Source organism: Schistocerca serialis, chromosome 2, assembly GCF_023864345.2.
Source record: "Schistocerca serialis cubense isolate TAMUIC-IGC-003099 chromosome 2, iqSchSeri2.2, whole genome shotgun sequence".
NCBI lineage: Eukaryota > Metazoa > Arthropoda > Insecta > Orthoptera > Acrididae > Schistocerca > Schistocerca serialis.
In genome coordinates this window covers 1,084,661,573-1,084,686,621 of record NC_064639.1, presented here as the reverse complement: position 1 = coordinate 1,084,686,621, position 25,049 = coordinate 1,084,661,573, and the positions used below count along the sequence as shown (strand labels likewise).

The 25,049-nt window shown below is 42.8% G+C and overlaps 1 long non-coding RNA gene and 1 other non-coding gene across 3 annotated transcripts in view; both read right to left on the bottom strand.

Annotated features, from left to right (window-relative positions):
• The window catches only part of LOC126456700 (uncharacterized), a 447,971-nt gene that overhangs the window by 252,838 nt on the left and 170,084 nt on the right, over positions 1-25,049 (bottom strand). The gene's annotated exons all lie outside the window — the stretch shown is intronic.
• Trnat-ugu (transfer RNA threonine (anticodon UGU)) lies at positions 363-436 on the bottom strand. The gene has a single exon. It is a non-coding gene; the product is annotated as a tRNA-Thr (tRNA).

Here is a 25,049-nt window from a genome sequence, read left to right as displayed (position 1 = left end):
TTCTCGGCAGCTGAAACAGCCGTTCTTTAAAGTCTTCATTGTAGAATTTGGTACGACATCCCTCAAGAGGATGTCCAACCACTGTATCAATCAATGGCCACCGGATAACTGCTTCTTTGAAGACATGAGGTGGACCAACGCATCAGTGACGTGTTCAGTTTGTGAAACGTTTTCTCTTGAATAAATCATTGAGTCTTTCTGACATTATATTTACTAAGATGGTATCTGTTCTTTCGGACATGTCCGAAAGAACAGATACCATCGGTGACCAAGCAGCTCGTTAGAATGAAATTACAATGAAATGAACACCCTTAGCTGCTTACAGGCGTTGACATACGTCAACGGGGACAGATGAAAATGTGTGCCCCCACCGGGACTCGAACCCGGGATCTCCTGCTTACATGGCAGACGCTCTATCCATCTGAGCCACCGGGGCCACAGAGGATAGCGCGACTGCAGGGATTTATCTCTGGCACGCCTCCCGCAAAACCCACATTCTCAGCGTATTGTCCCGCACTACATTCGTTGTGCCCCCACCCATTATACTCATTACTCGCGGCGCGTTGCCGATTCCCGTAAGAGTTCGGGCACTGTTTGTGCATTCGTAAAGAAGAAGAAGGTGGTCAAGTGGCCGGTGAGTCTTAACCATATATTTACTAAGATGGTATCTGTTCTTTCGGATGGGACAATACGTTGAGAATGTGGGTTTCGTGGGAGGCGTGCCAGAGATAAATCCCTGCAGTCGCGCTATGCTCTGTACCCTCGGTAGCTCAGATGGATAGAGTGTCTGCCATGTAAGCAGGAGATCCCGGGTTTGAGTCCCGGTCGGGGCACACATTTTCATCTGTCCATGTTGACGTATGTCAACGCCTGTAAGGAGCTAAGGGTGTTCATTTCATTGTACTTTCTGGCATTGTCGTTATTTGTTAGTGTGTGCATTCGAAATTACTTCGTGCTGCGATGGCCTTTATTTATTTACTTATTTAGCGTGTAGCTCGACACAACAAAAATATTGCCGCCTCAGAGCTTTTCCACAGATATTACAAGAAAAAACAAAAGGCAATTAAGGTTAAAGAAAAGTCAGGAAACAATCCTCAGAAATGAGATGTTTGTACTGGGCGGTACATATTACGAGGTGCATTCAAGTTCTAAGGCCTCCGATTTTTTTTCTCCGGACTGGAAAGAGATAGAAATATGCGCATTGTTTTAAAATGAGGCCGCGTTCATTGTCAATATGTCCCAGAGATGGCAGCACCGTACGGCAGATGGAATTTTACCGCCAGCGGCGAGAATGAGAACTGTTTTAAATACTTAAAATGGCGACGATTTCCTTACTTGAACAGCGTGCAATCATTCGTTTTCTGAATTTGCGTGGTGTGAAACCAATTGAAATTCATCGACAGTTGAAGGAGACATGTGGTGATGGAGTTATGGATGTGTCGAAAGTGCGTTCGTGGGTGCGACAGTTTAATGAAGGCAGAACATCGTGTGACAACAAACCGAAACAACCTCGGGCTCGCACAAGCCGGTCTGACGAAATGATCGAGAAAGTGGAGAGAATTGTTTTGGGAAATCGCCGAATGACTGTTGAACAGATCGCCTCGAGAGTTGGCATTTCTGTGGGTTCTGTGCACACAATCCTGCATGACGACCTGAAAATGCGAAAAGTGTCATCCAGGTGGGTGCCACGAATGCTGACAGATGACCACAAGGCTGCCCGTGTGGCATGTTGCCAAGCAATGTTGACGCACAACGACAGCATGAATGGGACTTTCTTTTCGTCGGTTGTGACAATGGATGAGATGTGGATGCCATTTTTCAATCCAGAAACAAAGCGCCAGTCAGCTCAATGGAAGCACACAGATTCACCGCCACCAAAAAAATTTCGGGTAACCGCCAGTGCTGAAAAAATGATGGTGTCCATGTTCTGGGACAGCGAGGGCGTAATCCTTACCCATTGCGTTCCAAAGGGCACTATGGTAACAGGTGCATCCTACGAAAATGTTTTGAAGAACAAATTCCTTCCTGCACTGCAACAAAAATGTCTGGGAAGGGCTGCGCGTGTGCTGTTTCACCAAGACAACGCACCTGCACATCGAGCTAATGTTACACAACAGTTTCTTCGTGATAACAACTTTGAAGTGATTCCTCATGCTCCCTACTCACCTTACCTGGCTCCTAGTGACTTTTGGCTCTTTCCAACAATGAAAGACACTCTCCGTGGCCGCACATTCACCAGCCGTGCTGCTATTGCCTCAGCGATTTTCCAGTGGTCAAAACAGACTCCTAAAGAAGCCTTCACTGCTACCATGGAATCATGGCGTCAGCGTTGTGAAAAATGTGTACGTCTGCAGGGCGATTACGTCGAGAAATAACGCCAGTTTCATCGATTTCGTGTGAGTAGTTAAGTAGAAAAAAAATCGGAGGCCTTAGAACTTGAATGCACCTCGTACTTCGCGGGATCCTAATACGACGTAGGTTCTTTTACGAGAGGACAAAGACAGTGCGTGTGAACCGACACACACATTTGCTGCGAGAAGTCACCCGCGGGATGCGAGAGGCGCCGCCCCTAGAGGAGGGGTGACGGCGCAGTCGCAGCGGCAGCCGCGGCGCTAAGAACACGTGGGCCCGTGACCTTGGGGTGGGAGGCTCGGGCCGAGCGCGGAAGCCGGAGAATTCCTGCCGCCTGCGGTGAAAGGCCGAGTAATAAGAGCCACGCTGAAAGGGCTTCTCTGCCGTAATGGAGTTCTGAGGCAGCGAATGCCTCGGAAAGGAGCGCACGCGGAGAATAAAGCGAATGCGCAGAAAAGAAGGAACATTCTTAGGTCATCTCAGCCCGAGAGGGCCGCAAGGAGACACCGGAGGCCGGGAGCCCTGAAACACACCACACACTGGCATCAGGCAGTGTTTGTCTTTGTTATTTTAGCGGTGCTGAATCTTGCTGAAATGCGCCGTTGTTTTTCGATCAAAAATCGTACGGGTAGGTATAGGCGTCAAATTTTGGAAAAGAAATGGGAATACAATAAACTACTTCATAATCCTTTCATAGATTTTACAAAAGCATATGATTCAGTATTGCAATCAAAATTGTACAGAATTCTTTTGGAACTTGGAATACCAAAGTAGTATGTTAGACTTATAGAAGCCAGTTTGAAAAACAAAAGGAAGAGTACGCGTGGGGAAATTGGAGTCAGAAGAATTTGTAATAAAGAACGTACTTCAGCAGGGAGATGCCCTGTCTCCGCTACTTTTTAATTTAGTCCTAGAATATATTGTACGAATGGCAGCAAATAATTCAGAGGGTGTGGAGTTAAATGGAAATATTAAGATACTAGGGTATGCAGATGATCTAAACATCATTAGCGATAGGAAAGAATCTGTAACTGCATATGCGAATGCGTTAATCAAGGCTAGTGAAGATGTAGGTCTAAGGATAAGTGAAGACGAAACTAAATACCTGGTTACTACTAGAATGCCAACAGCAGTAGATCAGGAAATGAACACATTTAAGTGTCTAGGCGTGGACATCACTTCGAAAAATCAGATTGAATCCGAACTGAAGAAGAGATTACGGGCGGGAAATGCATGCTACTTCTCACTTAATAGATTAATTTCATCGCGGATATTGTCTAGGAATTTAAAGATTAGAATATACAAAACTATTATTCTACCGGTTATGCTGTATGGGTGCGAGACTTGGTCTCTCACTGTGCAAAATGAAAAGCCGTTTCGAGTATTTGAAAACAAAATTTTGAGGAAAACTTTCGGAGCAAAAAGGGATGACATTAGCGGAGAGTGGCGAAAGCTGCACAACGAAGAGGTTTACGAACTCTATTCAAGCCCGACATAATCAGTATTATTAAATCACGTAGGCTGCGATGGGCGGGTCACGTAGCTCGAACGGATGAGGGCAGGGCAGCGCGCAGAGTACTGGTAGGGCACCTAGAGGGGAAACGTCCTGTGGGGAGACCGAGGCGTAGATGGGAGGACAATGTGAAGGCTGATTTGAGGAGCCTAGGTATTGAAGGGGAATGGAAGGAAATAGCCCAAGACAGGGACAGATGGCGAAAATACGTTGCTGCGATAATGGAATCTCGAGTCCGGTATGACCAGTGAGTGAGTGACGGGCAGTTATGGAGAAGATCTAAACATAAATGGCCAAGGAAGATTTTCAACTGCGTACCGTCCAGAAGAAGAAGAACAGGAAGGTCAGTGCTAAAATCGGAAAAATACAAGTAGCAATGCAAGACCGAAATCTCTGACTGGAGGAGAGGAAGGAAAGAGGCCTACGCAGGACGAAAATGCTAAATCCTAGGCGTAAATCGAAGAGGAAGAAAAGAAGAATATGTTGATGAAAGTCCCAACTAGCAATAAATACACTGATGGAAAGTAAAAATTGCAAAACACAAAATATAATTACGCTACTGGCCATTAAAATTGCTACACCACGAAGATGACGTGCTACAGACGCGAAATTTAACCGACACGACGAAGATGCTGTGATATGCAAATGATTAGCTTTTCAGAGCAGTCACACAAGATTGGCACAGGTGGCGACACCTACGACATGCTGACATGAGGAATGCTTCCAACCGATTTCTCATACACAAACAGTTGACCGGCGTTGCCTGCGGAAAAATTGTTGTGATGCCTCGTGTAAGGAGGAGCAATGGGTACCATCACGTTTCCGACTTTGATAAAGGTCGGATTGTAGCCTATCGCGTTTGCGGTTTATCGTATCGCGACATTGCTGCTCGCGTTGGTCGATATCCAATGACTGTTAGCAGAATATGGAATCGGTGGGTTCAGGAGGATAATACGGAACGCCGTGCTGGATCCCAACGGCCTCGTATCACTAACAGTCGGGATGACAGGCATCTTATTCGCATGGCTGTAACGGATCGTGCAGCCACGTCTCGATCCCTGTGTCAACAGATGGGAACGTTTACAAGGCAACAACCATCTGCACGAACAGTTCGACGACGTTTGCAGCAGCATGGACTACCAGCTCGGAGGCCATGGCTGCGGTTACCATTGACGCTGCATCACGGACAGGAGCGCTTGCGATGGTGTACTCAACTACGAACCTGGGTGCACGAATGGCAAAACGTCATTTTTTCGGATGAATCCAGGTTCTGTTTACAGCATCATGATGGTCGCATCCGTGTTTGGCGACATCGCGGTGAACGCACACTAGTAGCGTGCATTCGTCACCGCCATACTGGCGTATCACCCGGCGTGATGGTATGGGGTGCCATTGGCTACACGTCTCGGTCACCGCATTGACGGCACTTTGAATAGTGGACGTTACATTTCAGATGTGTTACGACCCGTGGCTTTATCCTTCATTCGATCTCTGCGAAACCATACATTTCAGCGGGATAATGCACGACCGCATGTTGCCGGTCCTATACGGGCCTTTCTGGATACAGAAAATCTTCGACTGCTGCCCTGGCCAGCATATTCTCCAGATCTCTCACCAACTGAAAACGTCTGGTAATGGTGGCCGAGCAACCGGCTCGTCACAATACGCCAGTCACTACTCTTGATGAACTGTGGTATCGTGTTGAAGCTGCATCGGCAGCTGTACCTGTACGTGCCATCCAAGCTCTGTTTGACTCAATGCCCAGGCGTACCAAGGCCGTTATTACGGCCAGAGGTGGTTGTTCTGGGTACTGATTTCTCAGGATCTATGTAGCCAAATTGCGTGAAAATGCAACCACATGTCACTTCTAGTATAATACATTTGTCCAATGAATACCCGTTTATCATCTGCATTTCTTCTTGGTGTAGCTATTTTAATGGCCAGTAGAGTAATGAAATTTCGGAAATATATTTGTATAGGCAACATATTTAAATGATTAACCATGCAAGGTCAAAAAGAGCGAGATAAGCCTTTGAAAATGTGAGATGCTGGTATACTAAGAACCAGTGTAACCGCCAGAATATTCAATGCAAGCATCAAAACCGTGCTTACATTGTGCTACACAGGTGCCGAATGTCAGTTTATGTGATGGAGTTCCCTGCCTGTTGTTCTTGGTCAGTCAATACAGCGACTGCTACTACTGTTTGTGGATGAGGCTGGAGTTGCCCAATGATATCCCATATGTGCTCGATTGGAGACAGATCTTGTGACCGAGCAGGCCGAGGTAATGTGTAGAGTATCTTGAGTCACAACAGCCCTATATGGGAGAGCGTTATCCTGTTGGAAAACCACCGCTCTAATGTTGTTCATGAACGACAGCACTAAGGATCGAATCAGCATTGAGGGTGCGTGGGACAACCACGAGAGTGCTCCTGCTATCATAAGAAACCGTGATCCTGACCATAGCTCCAGGTGTAGGTCCAGTGTCTCTATCAAGCACACAGGTTGGTTGCATACCCTCAACTGGTCTCCTAACACACGCCCACCACTGGCACCTAGGCAGAACCTGGTTTCATCACAAAACACAACAGACCTCGACGCTGACATCCAATCAGCTGCCGCTTGACACCAATGATGTCGCAAATGGGCGATCATTTGGGGTCAGTGGAATGTACGCTACAGGGCTTCTGGCTCTGAGCAATCCTTCATGTAGGCGCTTTGTAATAGTTCGTTGTGTCAATGTGGTGCCAGCTGCTGCTCAAATTGCTGATCAAGATACAGTTACGTTGCGCCAGAGCCATACGCCGAACACGATGGTCTTCCCTCTCCGTAGTGCCATGTGGCCATCCGGAGCTCGATCTTCTTGCGATCGTACATTCTTGTGACCACCGCTAACAGCAATCTTTTACTGTGGCTACATTACTGCAAATATACTACACGACCAAGTTCAAACTGAGTGGGAAGCTGAAAATGGCGTCTTTGTCGCCTTAAAGGCATTCTTGACTGGCATCAAGTAACAACGTACAATCTCAAAGTCAACTAACGCTCACAACCCTTGCAGCGCGTATTTAACGTAAACCGAGTTGCATCCTCATAGTGGCGCTACTAACGGCTCTGTCATGTGACTGGATAAATTAGAATAGACACCATCTTTCAGATGTAGAAACACGCCTTCCAACTTCCGTTTATGTCGTGCATCTGCTTCCTGGCGTTGCGGTTTTGTTTCCGTATGTATTTAAAATGCCTTATTTTAATGTCATTACCGGTTTCGGGCTATCACGCCCACTCCAGATGGGTGCACCCGTCTAATTAAAGCAACGTATTGCATGTCTTTCGCTTCTGCAGCGCAAAGAATGTTTGAATGTTTGAGAAGTTAGCAACACGCGTTGTGTTTTTGACTTGAATGTGACTGCAAATGATGAAGTATAATGTGTTGAGGTTTGAATAACACTTAGGCAGTTTTTCGTTCTACTGATTTTTATTTGTGTGAACTAGTTTTCGGCTTATTAGGCTATCTTCAAATAACTTCTGGCTATTGTTTACAAGGAGCTTGTTTTCTTACGAACCAAACATTCTGGACTAAGACACAACGCACAAACATACGATCTTTAGTTGTAGTATTGTCTTTGGAATTGTCAAACGGGACTTTTGGCTTTTTATTCTGTAAAACCGTTCTTTAACATAATAAATCACATTTTATGGTTTGTCAGTATCATGTATGACAGCAATTAGAATTATTTAGATTACACATTATTACAAAATTACAGTTTTTGGTATTTGTTGTGAACAGATGCACAGGACATTAATTGTTGGTTGTACAACAGCGATGTTTTCTTTGGCGGCTACATTTTGTTCTTACAAAATTGTGCATTAATATATACCAAATGTTACATTGTTACAGTTGAGTTACAGTAAGGAATGTAAACACATAAGGGATATTACATTATATTGGGGTGTGAATTTGTTTACTATTGGGACACTTTGTGGTTAGTAGCAGGTTTACTTTATTGTGTAAAGTTTAAGAGTGGTGATGTGCTCAGTTGCAATTGGTGATTTAGAACCAGCTGGGGATTTAGGGCTAAGTGTTTGTTAATTTCAGGTGCTTCTACTAGGCTGACTTTTCTGCCTTTGTTGGCTATATGTTGCACTTCTGTGTGTGTTAGATATTTGTGTCCTTCTTTGAGCACATGTTCAGTTAAAGGTGGAGTCTGATTTATTTAATCTCCAGCTGCATTCATGATCAATCAGCCTTGTTGATATGGCCCGGCCCGTTTGACCAATGTATAGTTTATTTGCAGTCAGTGCAGGTCATTTTGTAGACCCCACTGTTGCTTAGTTTATCTGTTTTGTCCTTGCTGTTGAATAGGAGATTATCTGTAGTACCTTCTACCCTCAATATGGAATTGTTCTATCAAGAAGCGACGGAATAATCCATAAATAAAATATAATGTGGTTTCTGCACTACATGTGTTCCATTTATCCTTAAACAATTTGTGCATCGCCCTAAAAATGCTTGACGACCCAAAAGAGATGAAATGGCTTCACTATAATTGGTTTGTTTGTTTGTATCTAATGCAACATTGAATTACTGTAAACCATCAGCTACGTCTTGTGTGTGCTAGATGGTAACAACTCACTATTCTCCAACAAACAACATCTAATTATCGTTATCAAAATACTCATTGAAAACCCATACATTCTTTGATATGTTCATGGTAAACAAATCCGTCATTGTTGTAAAATACTTTTATTGACCGAAGTCTTACACGATAATAATCGCTATACACTGCCACGGTTTCGGGGTCTTAGCCTCATCATCAGGTGCCTCTGAAGTCTAGCAGTAGTAGAACGTCATGTCCATGCCCAAACAATTAGAAGGTAAACATCTACCACACGTGTACCATCAAATAACATCCGAAATTGTAGTTGCAAAGAATCCTAACTTTCAAGCCCGGCGTGGGAAGATGCATCTTGTTTCAACAGAGAGATGAGATGATCGTATGGCATTGTTGGCTGGGAGGCCCCATGCGGGGGAGTTCGGCCGCCATATTGCAACTCCTCTTTAGTTGACGCCACATCGGCGACTTGCGAGTCAATGATGATGAAGGACACACAACACTCAGTCCCCTGCCTGGAATCGAACCCGGGCCTCCCTGCGTGGTAGCAACAACGCATACAGTCGAACGCCTTGGTGCCCCTTATGATTAGAGCAAGCGGACTGATAGTGCTGGTGTATATCTACTTCTGCAGTGTAAGACTTCGCTCAATAAAAGTATTACACAATCGTGGTGGATTTGTTTACCACGAACATGTTGCAGAACAGTATGAATGTCCAAGAAATAAATATTTATAGTTCTTTGGTAGACTGGTTCTAATACAAAATTTAATGACTGTTAACTAATAGTTGGGTTGTGTGTGTCGTAACCATTCGTCCTACCGTTTTAACCTGTATATAACTGGGTCGGAGGATGATGATTGAAGTCATCACTACAGCAAGCCTCAAGATGGCGTAGTAAAACGCTGAAACTGGTTGCCAAATAAAGTAAGGTTGGAAACTAGATGGCTGAAAGATGTTTGATTTGATGTGCTGAATATTCCCTGAGGTTAACTGCTATCAGCTTTTCCATTATTCGTGCCTCTGGTTGGCAATAATGACATGATTCGGTGATATTCACATTTGACCTCATCTGCCTTTTTCGGAACGACTATTTTTACATTCTTCTTGGAGCCCGAATGTATTTCGCACTGTCTCGTATATGTAATATAATCGGTGGAATAGTTTTGTCTTCCAGAATCTCAATAACTCTCACTCAGTAATTGTCGCCTACTCAAGCAGCCTTGTTTCGGCTTAGATCTTTTAGTGCCCTTCTTGAAGTTACATATTTACTTGTCTTGATCTCCTTCCACAGCACTTTCTATAATACTGTCTTCAAGTTTGTTTCCCTCGTATAGCGCTTCCATGTACTGTTTGACCCAAAGTACCTGGGCAATAACACGTGGTGTGTCCGCCCATCGCCTTTATGATGGTTTGAAATCTGCTGGGGACACTTACAGTGAGGTGTCTGAATGTCCGTCGAGGAATGGGAGCCAATTCTTCCTCAAGAGCCGAAACCATAGTAGGTAGTGATACTGGGGGCTATGGTCTGGAGCGAAGGTTTTCCATTAGGTTTAGGTCGGGAGTCTTGAAAGGTCAGTCCATTTCCGGAATGCTATTGTCCACCAACCACTGCCTTACAGATGCTGTTTCATGACAGAGTATGTTGTCATTCTGATACAATCGCCATCCCTGAACTGTTCCTCTACTGTACACAGTACAGAATGTTGTAAAATGTGTTCACATCTTTCGGTGCTTAGCGTTTCCGTAAGAGCAATAAAGTGACCACGCACTAACCACCTGAAAACTCCTCCACAACGCAAAACCGCATTCTCTGTACTTCAGTTTTGGTACTACAAATGATGGCAGCAGGCATTCATTCAACCCAAACCCATCCATCGAATTACCACGGGATACAACGTGATCCATCGCTCCAAATCCTCGTTTCCAGTCACCCACTGTCCAGTTGCTCTTTACATCACTTCAAGAGTCGCTTAGCATTGACTACAGAAATTCGTGTCTTATAAGGAGCTGCTCGAACACTGTACCCCATTCTTTTTAATTACCTACGCACAGTCATTGCGCCAGCTGGACTCCTGGTAGCAATTTGGGACTCGCCAGTCATTCCTTCCTCTAGTTTTATTAAGTTTTGTACAACCACCCTCTCCAATGTTTGACAGTCTCCGTCAGCACATGACGTCTGCCCCCCTTCTTGCAGCAGTGTGCCGTAGTTCTCTAGAAGAGCGTAGCGTTCCAAAAGATTGGAAAAAGGTCGCAGGTCAACCCGTTTTCAAGAAGGGACGTTGAACAGATGTGCAGAACTATAGACCTATATCTCTAACGTCGATCACTTGTAGAATTTTCGAACACGTATTATGTTCGAGTACAATGACTTTTCTGGAGACTAGAAATCTATTCTGTAGGAACAAGAATGGGTTTCGAAAAAGACGACCGTGTGAAACCCAGCTCGCGCTATTCGTCCACGAGACTCAGAGGGGCCATAGACACGGGTTCCCAGGTAGATGCCGTATTTCTTGACTTCCGGAAGGCTTTTGATACAGTTCCCACAGTCGTTTAATGAACAAAGTAGGAGCATATGGACTATCAGACGAATTGTGTCATTGGATTGAAGAGTTCCTAGATAAAAGAACGCAGCATGTCATTCTCAATGGAGAGAAGTGTTCCGAAGTAAGAGTGATTTCAGGTGTGCCGTAGGGGAGTGTCGTAGGTCCGTTGCTGTTCACAGTATATATAAATGATCTTGCGCACAACATGGAAGTTCACTGAGGCTTTTTGCGGATGATGCTGTAGTATATCGAGGGGTTGTAACTTTGGAAAATTGTACTGAAATGCAGGAGGATCTGCAACGAATTGACGCATGGTGCAGGGAATGGCAATTGAATCTCAATGTAGACAAGTGTAATGTGCTGCGAGTACGTAGAAAGAAAGATCCTTTATCATTTAGCTACAATATAGCAGGTCAGTAACTGGAAGCAGTTAACTCTGGCATTATCTGGGAGTAGGCATTAGGAGTGATTTAAAATGAAATGACCATATAAAATTAATCGTCGGTAAAGCAGATGCCAGACTGAGATTCACTGGAAGAATCCTAAGGAAATGCAGTCCGAAAACCAAGGAAGTAGGTTACAGTACACTTGTTCGCCCACTGCTTGAATATTGCTCACCAGCGCGGGATCCGTACCAGATAGGGTTGATAGAAGAGATAGAGAAGATCCAACGGAGAACAGCGCCCTTCATTACAGGATCATTTAGTAATCGCGAAAGCGTTACGGAGATGATAGATAAACTCCAGTGGAAGACTGTGCAAGAGAGACGCTCAGTAGCTCGGTACGGGCTTTTGTTGAAGTTTCGAGAACATACCTTCACAGATGAGTCAAGCAGTATATTGCTTCCTCCTACGTATATCTCACGAAGAGACCATGAGGATAAAATCAGAGAGATTAGAGCCCACACAGAGGCATACCGACAATCTTTCTTTCCACGAACTATACCAGACTGGAATAGAAGGGAGAACCGATAGAGGTACTCATGGTACCCTCCGCCACAGGCCGTTAGGTGGCTTTCGGAGTATGGATGTAGATGTAGATGTAGATGCCTGACGTTGGGTTAGATATGGTCGCTCCTTGGCCTTTCCGCTTCACGATCACGTCACCAATACAATTCTCGCCTCCCAGACTGGTGTATCCGCCGCTCATGACATTTAGTAGGCAATTCCGCACAACATAGGTGTGTCCAGAAATTTTTGATCAGATTATATTGTAACTGAAACAGTTACGACATGAAACAAAAACCAAATGGAACAGCACCATACCATCAGTGTGTGACGTTATAGTCACCTTCCGCATCGTCCTTATATATGCCTTGGAACTGCTCATTTCTTTCTTCCTGTTTAATGTGTATGTCTGGAACGACTTTTAAATTTTCTTCCCCTACTGTCGCTTTTACTGTCTTGTTTATTTCTACCATGTAATTTACTAATCAATCTTTAATATTTTCTGTTGATTTGTTTGTCTAAAATCCGAACTTGTTCATTTCTAGTAAGTTGGACATCGTTTAACTCTGGACAGAATACAGTTTTCAATGTTAGAGTTTGTTTTTTGTTTGAAAATAATCTTCACCAAAAGGTTGTCGACAGCATACTTCTCTTGGAAACTAACCATCGTTTTCTGTAAATCATTCATTGCATATATCATTCATTGCGAACTTGCGGACAAACTACTCATTGTTTCAGCATCCAAAGCCCCAGCGCATTTCTTTGTTGATGAGTGAGACACAGCGAATTACCGTCTTGGTGAACAGTGGGTAGATGTTGCAATTCTAGTTCAGTGGTTGATAGTTTATCATGACTTAACGTCACATGTTATTTTTATGTTTATTTCGACTTATTAAGGGTGTCATGTACAGTACTCCAGTTGCCACCATACTCAAGTGTTCAAGAAATCAGTGATACATTGAACAAAAAGAAACAGAATTCTGCCCGGCTGGACAGTTCTCGTGCTAAGCTATCTAGCATGGAATGAGACTCATCTTAGAATGTTTGTATACCTGCTTTAAATTTATGCGAGAGTGACTTTAATGTAATGTAATTTTTGGACAGTTGTTATTGTTAATTCCCACAATCGTACAGATCTCTCATGTACGTAGTACGTCAACAAGAGATTGAAGACAGCATCTTCTTTAAAAAAGTATGCTCTTCAGAGACGGTTGGTGTCGACTCGAAACATTGTGTACGTCCTATGAATCAATCATTATTTAGCATATTTACATCCTGAAATCAATTTTTAGAATTTTTAAAATACGTTTTCATGCGACTGCATTTTTATCTTTCATGAAGTACACAACTTTACACGCCTCTATATTGACCGCTGGATGCCTGTCTTTGCTCGACTCTGATGTCTTAGCTTTCCAAGTTCTAACTGGATATTACTGAAGTTTTTATTGGATGAAACATAGCCACAGCTAACAGCGTCTTTTGTGGCAAGTCTGAAATGGGGAGCAATAATATCAGCTTTACCATTAACATTAACATGAACAGTAGTGCTTTGCTGGGACACAGTGAACGTCACTTCTCTGTCTGTAGATGTATCTTCATGTAAGAGGTCTTCATTTCAGCTGAAAACTTCGTTGTGTATCCGTCGAAGGTGAATAATACAGTATGGGAGTTCCGTGGAACAGTTCTGTTTCTGTCTTGTAGGTGACTGTGGCCTATTCTGTTTTCCATTCGTAAGGCAGCTCTGATCAATACGTTTCTGGAAGGATATGGCTGAAAACCGGACCATACTGACTCTTAGCGGTATCGGCTACTTTTCGACACCACCATCCTGATTAGCTTGTCACTCATCACTGCACATAAATGGAGGTAATATTACGAAGCCTACCTAAGAGAAATAAAATCTTAACAATGAAGTTAACAAGTTGAATTTCTTTCATTTTGCCATTATCTACTTCAGACTCTTCATTGTCGACAAGTATGTGTGTTGGAGAGTTACAGACGAAAAGAACGACTGAAGTACTGATAAAGGTGAAGTAGTAATCAGATTACTAGAAACCCAAATATTTCTATACTGTCACGATGGCACAGGACAGATTAGTAATTTCGGCTGCTTGCATTGATATTCTGCTATGAAAATTAGAGCAATGTTATCAGAGTAGATGTTTATACACTGCCGAAGCCAGTGAAGCTTATATCAGCAGGTGTGTTAGAGTAACACAGTTTATAAATTGTAATATGAGTAACAAGTGATTACAGATCAGTGGGCAGTATTTTTCGTGACTTGATACCACATAGAAATGCCGTGCATGCAGTAGTTCTTCTAGATATGACCCTAATGAAGAGTCGCGCGAAAATTTTTTGTGAAGGTGGAAAATACATTGCTACCAAAAATTTTCTTCGTGGGTTTGATATTATTGGTGTAAGCAAAGTTTCCATCACGCAGAAGGTTCTTTTTTTCGAACGGCAGACAGCGAATGAGGTTGACAGAAAACCTTTAGGAATGGGGCTTAATTTTCTGTTTGGTCGCCTGAATTAATTTTTGTCCTAAATCAGTTGAATGTCGATATGTCCTCTCACCAATGCCACAAATAATTCGAGTTTTGTTGACAGTCGATGGGCGGAGAGATGGCATCACAGTTGCAGGTAGTCAGTGTAATCCAGTTGTGTTGCCAACGGATGCCCATTATACACCGAAGAGCAAAAGAAACTGGTAGGTCCCCGCGAGCACAAAGAAGTACCACAACACGACGTGGCACAGACTTGACTAATGTCTGAAGTAGTGCTGGAGAGAACTGACACCATGAATCCTGCAGGGCTGTCCGTAAATCCGTAAGAGTACGAGAGGGTCGAGATCTCTTCTGAACAGCACGTTCCCAGGCATCCGAGACATGCTCAATAATTTTCATGTTTGGGGAGTGGCCAGCGGAGGCGTTTAAACTCAGAAGGGTATTCCTGGAGCCAGTATTTAGAAATTATTGACGTGTGGGGTGTCGCATTGTCCTGCTGAAATTGCCCAAGTCCGCCGGAATACGCAATGGACATAAATGGATGCAGGTGATCAGACAGGATGCTTAAGTACGTGTACATGTCGGAGTCGTATCTAGACGTATCAGGGGTCCCATATCACTCCAACTGCACGCGCCCCACACCATTACACAGCCTCCACCAGCTTGAACAGTCCCCTGCTGACTTGCAAGGACCATGGATTCATGAGGTTGTCTCCAAACCCTTACACGTCCATCCGCTCGATGCAATTTGAAACGAGACTCGTCCGACCAGGCAACTTGTTTCCAGTCATCAACAGTCCAGTATCAGTGTTGACGGGCGCATGCGAGGCGTAAAGCTTTGTGCTGAGCAGTCATCAAGGGTACAAGAGTGGACCTTCGGCTCCGAAAGCCCATAGCGATGATGTTTCGTTGAATAGTTCGCAAGCTGACACTTGTTGATGGCCCAGCATTGAAATACGCAGCAATTTGCGGAAGGGTTGCACTTCTGTCACTGTGAATGATTCTCTTCAGGCGTCGGTGGTCCCATTCTTGAAGTCTTTTTCCAGTCGCAACGATGTCTGTTTTACCGGATTCCTGGCATTCACGGTACACTCGTGAAATGGTCGTACGGGAAAAATACCCACATCATTGCTACCTCGGAGATACTGTGCCCCATCGCCCGTACGCTGACTATAACGCCACTTTCAAACTCACTTAAATCTTGATAACGCACCTTTGTAGCAGCAGTGACCGATCTAACAACCGCGCCAGACATATGTTGTCTTATATAGGCGACCGCAGCGCCGTTTTCTGCCTGTTTACACATCTCTGTATTTGAACACGCATGCATATACCAGTTTCCTTGGCGCTTCAGTGTACATGTATCGTGATAACCCCTTCAGCATCAAGTAAGGCCTGAAGATGGTGCACTGAAGCGCCGAAACTGGTAGCTATGCAATAAATGGCATCACAAATACGCCTGTAAGTGTTTCATTTTTTTACAGTAGTGAACGGCTGGAGCCCCTCATACTTCCAGTCAAAAGGATGGACATACAAATAATTTCCTTTCCGAAATCGAGATCTAGTTCTGTTGCTAACGACGTCGTGTTGGTGGTACGTGAAGTGTTAACTGATGTTGATTGTTTTGGATGTTATTTCTCCTTTTCTCCTTCCTATGAATCGGACCATAAATCATATGGGTGTATAAAGGTTAAGGTGCCTCAGTGCCATTTCACATGGTATTTATAAAACGAGGTAATGTATTTACTGCAGTGGGGCAAACCTATTTTCTGGTTAACCGAGAGATGTGAGAGCGCTCGGACGCTACTACTGTGGAGGCGAGGGTGGTTTGGCATTCGGCGGCAGCAATTTGACCTCGACAGGTAGTGTGTGTGTGAGGGGGGGGAGGGGGGGGGGGGTCGTTGAGGCGTGGCTAGCCCTGCTCAAGGAATGCGGGGGCGGTGGCTGGGCCTGTCGTGTCCGCAGGCGGAGGCCGCAGGGCTGTCTCGCGATATCAGGCGCGAGAACTTGTCTCCTGGTAGGTAACGTCATCTGGAACGCGTCTACTCTTGTAGTAAGTCAAGAGATACTTCTGTTTCGTATGAGCAACGTATTGTGGTGTTGCCGTAGCTAAAAGATGCGTCCTGGAATAAAGGGTTTGACGAAACCGTGGGTCTCGGTGGAAAAGTATATACCTGCTAGTTCTGTTGCTTACATACTCTAACCATTTCTCTGACCTGTTTTTATTTCTTCTTTCCAGCATCTCTCTGTAGTTACTATGAACATAGTCTCTCAGACTTCACTCACATTAGTGTAATACCTCTACGCTGTTAGCTAATATGCTACGAGAAAGGAAAATGCGTAGGATTACATCATTTTTGTAGTCAGTGATTACAAAAATTGGTGCAAATTTCCCATTTATTGACAATATTTCGCAACTACAGAGCTGCATTTTATAACAACAACAGTGTCTCTAAGTTTTTATTCGGCAGTAAAAAAAAACTGCAGACTTTGACACAGATTGGCGTCTATAAAAACATCTGCAAGCACTATGCAAAAGTATATGGTGGTCAGTCAGGTAGAGCTATGGCAGTTTATAGATGAGAGAAGCTGTAGAATGGGAAAGAGAGATTCATCATTTGTGATACATCTTTTAACAGAAAACTACCCATGAGGAGTTTTGCATATTGTTAAGAATAGCAGAAAAAGACTTTTCTGGAAATACTTGAAATCACTAAACATTTGACATACATAGACACCTCAGTTTTAAAGGACCAAACCAGATCTCGTCTGTGTTAAATTAAGTTTCACTTTTATGAATATTACATAAATATGAATTCAAGCTTATTGTTTATCTGTTGTTATATGTAAAGATACCCACATAAAATACTTTATTTTTCATTTTTTAGTAAAATGTTTCTACTTCTGCATAACATACTTTCTTTTGACACGCTCTACGTCTCATCATTTTTTTTTCTATCTTCTGCATCTGTATGAGTAATACCTGTGTAAGTCCCTCGTCATTTTCTACATGTTTGCGACATTTATTTATCAACTGACGGTGGCCTAATGAGCTGAAACCCGGTTTGTGATCAAATAAACAAAAATTTTGCAGAACATCAGACAAGTATTTTCTATTGAATGGTGGTATTTCAGTCTCTGTCTTCCCACTAAAAAACGAACCCGCCAACTGAAAGAGAGTCATAGCTTTTGAAACGCGGTGTTACCTCTAGGCTTTGCTGGAAGCGCTATTTGGTGAATGTCATCGTGGAAGTGCATCGTATATTATACGTATTCTCCGCTTACTGCCAACACGAAGCATAGTTTCTGGTTCTGAAATTCGTATGTGGCTACCTGTTTCACCTCCAGGCCGTTTGTTGATTATACCGTTTGCCATACAAGAAAATGGAAAAGGAATATTCAACCGTAAATTATTTGTACATTCTCCAGGAGACATTTCCACACAAATCTAAAAGCCTACATGTACGAGAACATGTCTACTCATTAATCGCACGTAAGTATTCGACAGAAAGTTCTCAGAACCATATGCAGACTATTTCTCGACAGTTCCACTCACGAATTGCACGTGGGAAAAATGAACACTTTAATCTTTCTGAGCGAGCACTGATTTCTCATATTTTATTACTCTGGCCATTACTCTCTATGTAGATGTGAGTCAAAAAATTATTTTGGCATTTGGAGGAAAACATTGGTGATTGAAAAATTGGCGAAAGATGCATAATTGTAACTCCTAGATATTTAGTTGAATCGACAATAGCTTCAATGAATAGAAACAAGGACAAACGAGTTACAAAACATACTGTAGGTTTATTAAATTGTGACGGTTTTAAAATCATCTTCTTCAGATGTTTTACCTATTAACGAGATTCCGACATAGTACTTGGAACAAAGATCGTAACATTACAATACGCAAAACTACAGGAAATGTTTACAAAAGAATTTTTAGGGAAGCATACGTAAAATAACATTATTTATAGTGAATGTGGTAGTCACTGACTCTGTCAAGTGCATGCCATCCACTAAATCACAGTTTAAAATACATTGTGTAAAAGTAGATGCCGTCTACTGTAAGGCTTTGTCTTAGAAGTTTTTAAAATATTACATATTTGACGCTAGATACAACAACATACAGTATGCCACTCGAAAAAATTGTATAAAACTGACATTTAAATATAAAACGTGACATCGTATCCTGTAGAACGAAAATATGTATCATTCAGAGATAATGCCAAGCGCCAACAGGCTGAAGAATAGAGGCACCAGCGCTAAGTAACCTCTGGTAGGTAGCTCTCCTTCGCGTCCCATATGCGCGTAGCTGCAGTGAGCACCATGTGTGATTTACTAGTACATATTATTAACAGGAATAGCATATTAACTAAATAGTTGAAAAGAGGGGGAGGAGAGGGAGGAGAGAGGGACAAAAATAGTGTTATTAAAGTCTGATGGCTTAATAAAGAGCCTGCAGGCTCATGTAAACAGAGCAGACTCTTTGCAAAATGCGCGAACCGCACGAGAAGCACTAGTGCGTGAATATGTAACCACAATGAACATGAGTGCCAAAGCAAAGCCGCTTCAGTGAACACTATCACTGTACAAGAGGCCCAACACTAGACGCATCCAGTTGGTTGACCCCTGTCATGCTGGAAGGACACACTGTGATAGAGAAACTTCAAATATTAAAAGACAATTTGCGAAGAGAATGGGGGTGGAAGTAGGGGGGGGGGGGTGGTGGTGTAGATCATCACTTGTAAAGCATCATGCTAAGTGGTGTGGTCATACTGACAAAGCATGCCATATGAGCAAATGTACTAGAAAGGGGGGGGGGGGGTACCAGTAAAATTATGAACGAAGCCTCATTAAACAGTGTATATGCCTAGAAATCACAATGTTGTAGGCTCAATAAAAACACACTAAAAGTAAAAAGAGGAAGGGAAATAGGTCAAAGATGGTTCACTACTAAAATGTTGAACATCAACTAACTGTGGATAACAAAGCACATAGTAAAATAACAAGAGACGTATTGTCACTGAATTTTGAGGAAAACGAACACTACACGGAGGCCAGCACCGAGCGGTAAACTTGGTAACTCGGCCAGAAGTAGAGGTTTAAAGCCTTCTAAGAAATGTCTACTTGCAAGTTGAAGATGATCGTTTAATAAGTAGTCAGCGTTTTTCTCTAAGTGTTTGAAAATTTCGAGCTCTTCCCATAAATCTAATCTACGTTCTTCACTCCTTTGCGTAAGATTACGGTATCCTCTAAATCCCTTGGAGTATGACCAACAATAAATCAGATTCAAAATCTTGAATCGACAACTTTAAAATTTGTGTGTTTTTGTGTATAATCGAAATTTAACTGAACTTCCTTAGTATTCATGTGGAGGATCTCACGCTTTTCATTGTTTACGGCCAATTGCCACTTTTCCCACAATGCTGATATCTTATCACATCATTTTGCAATTCCTTTCGATCTTCTGATTACTAAAAATTAAAAGCATCATCAGCGAACAATCTACGAACGCTGCTCAGATTGTTTACTAAGTCGTTTATGCAGATTAAGAACAGTGGAGGGCCTATAACACTTCCTTGTAGAACCCTAGACATCATTTCGGTTTCATTATATGGCTTCCCGTTGCACTGTCTCATATTAACCTCCGTTTAGTTATGTCATATAGCTACATAATTGGCCTATTCATCTACGGAGTTGTGTGTGGTAGCAGTAATCTTTGCTAATGTTCGATGGTGTTGTCTTTGCCTGTAAATATATCTCATCCAGTACTGTGTTTTCTTCATTGTACAAAATCTCTTTGTTTGACGATTAACGTCAACAAATAATAGATTTTATGTTTATAGTACACATATTTTTAAAGATCACAAATGTATGACAGTAGGTTGACAATCTGCACTGTTGCTAGTCTGCCGTAGAATCTTTACTATATTTGGATTTTTGTGGGCTTCACTTCATGGTTTGAAGGTCCATATTTTATATAGAAAGGGAGACACAGACGTTTAGTATAGTTGGCAACAAATAAATCGTTATAATATGGCGTACAAATTTAACAGCATTAACAATTTCATGGAAAGACTCTAGCAGATAATGAGACATAAATAAAATGAATATAGGGAAATACATGTTGAGGGCTAGTGTAAATCAATCACCTCGTGCAGATCTTTATGTTTTCGCGGCGCAATAACTGCTCCATTAAATTTCAGACGTGTCGTTTGGCATACTCTGAAGATGGCTGAACGATACACGGTGGAAATATCAGAAGAAGTGGAATTTATGCGACTGCATGCCTGAAATTTTATGGAGCAATCACCTCATCTTTGAGTGATTAAAGATCAGATGTCAGAGTGGTAGTAGCTTTTCGTATGCGTACACTTTAGTATAGTAATATTTTTAACACGAACTCTAACTCAGGAACTCTACCTTTCGCGGGCACGACTGCCGACCTCTCCTCACAGCATTCCTTCCATCAGTATCTCTCTTCCTACCTTTCAAACTCCACAGAAGTTCTGCGAAATTTGTGGGACTAGCACTCTTGGAAGAAAGGACGCTGTGGAACCATGGCTTAGCTTCAGTCTGGGGGTGTTTCCTGAATGAAATTTTCACTTTGCAACTGCTTGCGCACTGGTATGATATTCCTGGCAGATTTTTGAAAGTTGGAGATGAGATACTGTTGTTGTTGTTGTTGTGGTCTTCAGTCCTGAGACTGGTTTGATGCAGCTCTCCATGCTACTCTATCCTGTGCAAGCTTTTTCATCTCCCAGTACCTACTACAACCTACATCCTTCTGAATCTGCTTAGTGTATTCATCTCTTGGTCTCCCTCTATGATTTTTACCCTCCACGCTGCCCTCCAATACTAAATTGGTGATCCCTTGATGCCTCAGAACATGTCCTACCAACCGATCCCTTCTTCTGGTCAAGTTGCGCCAAAAACTTCTCTTCTCCCCAATCCTATTCAATACTTCCTCATTAGTTACGTGATCTACCCATCTAATCTTCAGCATTCTTCTGTAGCACCACATTTCGAAAGCTTCTATTCTCTTCTTGTCTAAACTATTTATCGTCCATGTTTCACTTCCATACATGGCTACACTCCATACGAATACTTTCAGAAATGACTTCCTGACACTCAAATCAATACTGGATGTTAACAAATTTCTCTTCTTCAGAAACGCTTTCCTTGCCATTGCCAGCCTACATTTTATATCCTCTCTACTTCGACCATCATCAGTTATTTTGCTCCCCAAATAGCAAAACTCCTTTCCTACTTTAAGTGCCTCATTTCCTAATCTAATTCCCTCAGCATCACCCGACTTAATTAGACTACATTCCATTATCCTTGTTTTGCATTTGTTGATGTTCATCTTATATCCTCCTTTCAAGACACTGTCCATTCCATTCAACTGCTCTTCCAAGTCCTTTGCTGTCTCTGACAGAATTACAATGTCATCGGCGAACCTCAAAGTTTTTATTTCTTCTCCATGAATTTTAATTCCTACTCCGAATTTTTCTTTTGTTTCCTTTACTGCTTGCTCAATATACAGATTGAACAACATCGGGGAGAGGCTACAACCCTGTCTTACTCCCTTCCCAACCACTGCTTCCCTTTCATGTCCCTCGACTCTTATAACTGCCATCTGGTTTCTGTACAAATTGTAAATAGCCTTTCGCTCCCTGTATTTTACCCCTGCCACCTTTAGAATTTGAAAGAGAGTATTCCAGTCAACATTGTCAAAAGCTTTCTCTAAGTCTACAAATGCTAGAAACGTAGGTTTGCCTTTCCTTAATCTTTCTTCTAAGATAAGTCGTAAGGTCAGTATTGCCTCACGTGTTCCAGTGTTTCTACGGAATCCAAACTGATCTTCCCCGAGGTAGGCTTCTACTAGTTTTTCCATTCGTCTGTAAAGAATTCGTGTTAGTATTTTGCAGCTGTGACTTATTAAGCTGATAGTTCGGTAATTTTCACATCTGTCAACACCTGCTTTCTTTGGGATTGGAATTATTATATTCTTCTTGAAGTCTGAGGGTATTTCGCCTGTTTCATACATCTTGCTCACCAGATGGTAGAGTTTTGTCAGGACTGGCTCTCCCACGGCCGTCAGTAGTTCCAATGGAATATTGTCTACTCCGGGGGCCTTGTTTCGACTCAGGTCTTTCAGTGCTCTGTCAAATTCTTCACGCAGTATCATATCTCCCATTTCATCTCCATCTACATCCTCTTCCATTTCCATAATATTGTCCTCAAGTACATCGCCCTTGTATAGACCCTCTATATACTCCTTCCACCTTTCTGCTTTCCCTTCTTTGCTTAGCACTGGGTTTCCATCTGAACTCTTGATATTCATACAAGTCGTTCTCTTATCTCCAAAGGTCTCTTTAATTTTCCTGTAGGCGGTATCTATCTTACCCCTAGTGAGATAGGCCTCTACATCCTTACATTTGTCCTCTAGCCATCCCTGCTTAGCCAATTTGCACTTCCTGTCGATCTCATGAGATACTGGCCGACGTAAATTTGTGAGAATGGGACGTGAAACGTGCTGGCTTGGCTCAGTTGGTAGAGCACTTGCGCGCAGGAAGTAGTGGTCTAGGGTCCGAGATCTGGTTCGATACACAGTTAAATCTGCGAACAAGCTTAGTGCTGTTAATCAGAGAACAACATTCTTCTCTGTACGAAGAAACTGCTATTGAAAATATGCGTTCAAGAATTTTCAATGCATGCATTTGCTTATAATTGTGAGACGTCGCTCTTCTATTAAACAAATTCGTTAACTTGCTGTAATAAGTTTGATTGAGAATTTCATTTTGCTTTTACAAGTTTCCTGCGAACTTTAATTTGTGCATAAGTGCTTCAAGATTCTCTAACAAGCCTTCTGGCTTTTTCTTTGGGGGACGTTGCTTCATTTTCCCCTCTTGTCACCCTGATTTAGGTTTTCTAGGATTTCGTGAAATCGTGAATTCGTGGATGGTTCCTTTGAAAATTTGATGACCAAGTTCCTTCCATATCATTCCCGAGCCCGACCCGATGCTGCTTCTCTAAAGTCCTTTTAAACGAGCGACTGTGTTGTGTTTACTACTCGTGGTAAATGAGTAAACTGCCGCTCCAATGGCGTACTATTCCTGAATTGCATCTCGTCTGTCACGAATGGTAGTTTCCGTTTACACGTCAGCGCCAAAATTTCCTGTCTTCTGTGAGGGGGCGGGGGGGATTGTGAGGAAGCTTCCTTTTTATGAAAAAATTGAAACAAGCAATGATAATACAGTGTGGTTATAATTAAACTTTCGATATTTGAGAGGGCCCCCATGAAAAACGGGTGAACGTAAAGCCACCAGACTTTGCGGAAACATTTTAAGGGCATACGGAAGAGAAATAACGATTAAACCATTGAAGTAAACACATTTACTTTTCTCATTATGAAGACCACCTGCATCCACGACAGCCTCTGAGATTGTGGGATATAATTTCATAGTTGTTCGCAGCACTTTTCCAACAGTTGACTATAAGTTGTTCAGCCGACGTGACACAGCTTGTGCAGTTCTTGAAGATAGGACAATGGGCCTAGAATTATCAGCTGTATCAACAGTGACTTCTTCAACAATTTCTAGCGCAGTTGGCAGTCGGCCTCTCCCAGGAGACAATACCAAATGGCCAGTTAATTCGAACTTTCGAATCATATTCTTCATCCTCGGAGCGGAAAGAGGACTTCTCCGGATTCCTTTAACACGTCGATACTCGGGAGGAACAGCAGCACTGTTACTGTTGTTTTGATAAAACACGTTTTGATGATAGGTAAAGCCCTGATTACCTCGTCGAGGCCCATGCCGACTGTCTGTGGCTCTTATTCACACTGATGCTTGCGTTTCAACCCTACGGCGCCTTACCAGTACCAGCACCTAACGAGAAGTCATGACAGTAGCACAAACTCTACCACTAACAATAACAATGGAAATCATGCAGCGTATGGGCTTAACATCATTCGTCTAACATTCGGTACCAAATAGTTTCCCGTCTACCACTGGCTCAAATAGCGAAAGTTTGATTATAAGCGCCCTACCAAAGAAAAATTCATAGTGGATATTCTTGACGAGAGTCGTATGATCAATCCTCCACACTCAAAAGAACTGAAAGAACAGGGAATGTGTTGTCTAAACACTTCAGAACACTTTTTGTTCGAGATAAAACAGAGTGATTTTGCAAAATGAAGACAAACTGCAGGAAACGATAGCTGAGAGAGTAGGGAGCAACAAAGGTCACGTGGACATATGGCTGGAAGTGCATTTCTACGGAGGTACGCCGACTTGAAAGTGCAGATAAAAGATCTTTGACAGTGACCCCGGTATCAGCACAGGGCAAGTGGCCCGCCAGGATAGCGTAAACCAGACAACTGTGTGGAACAGTCTTCAGGGCGGTTGCCATTAGCCGTATTGTAATGCGAGCAGTCCTTATTACATACGGAACTAGATCCGTAGGTTTTGACGCTTGTTCGTCGCACTGGTCTTCAGGTGTTCAGAGTTCTACCGTCCATCCCACACCAAGATGAGGCTAACTTTATCAGAGGCAGTAGCG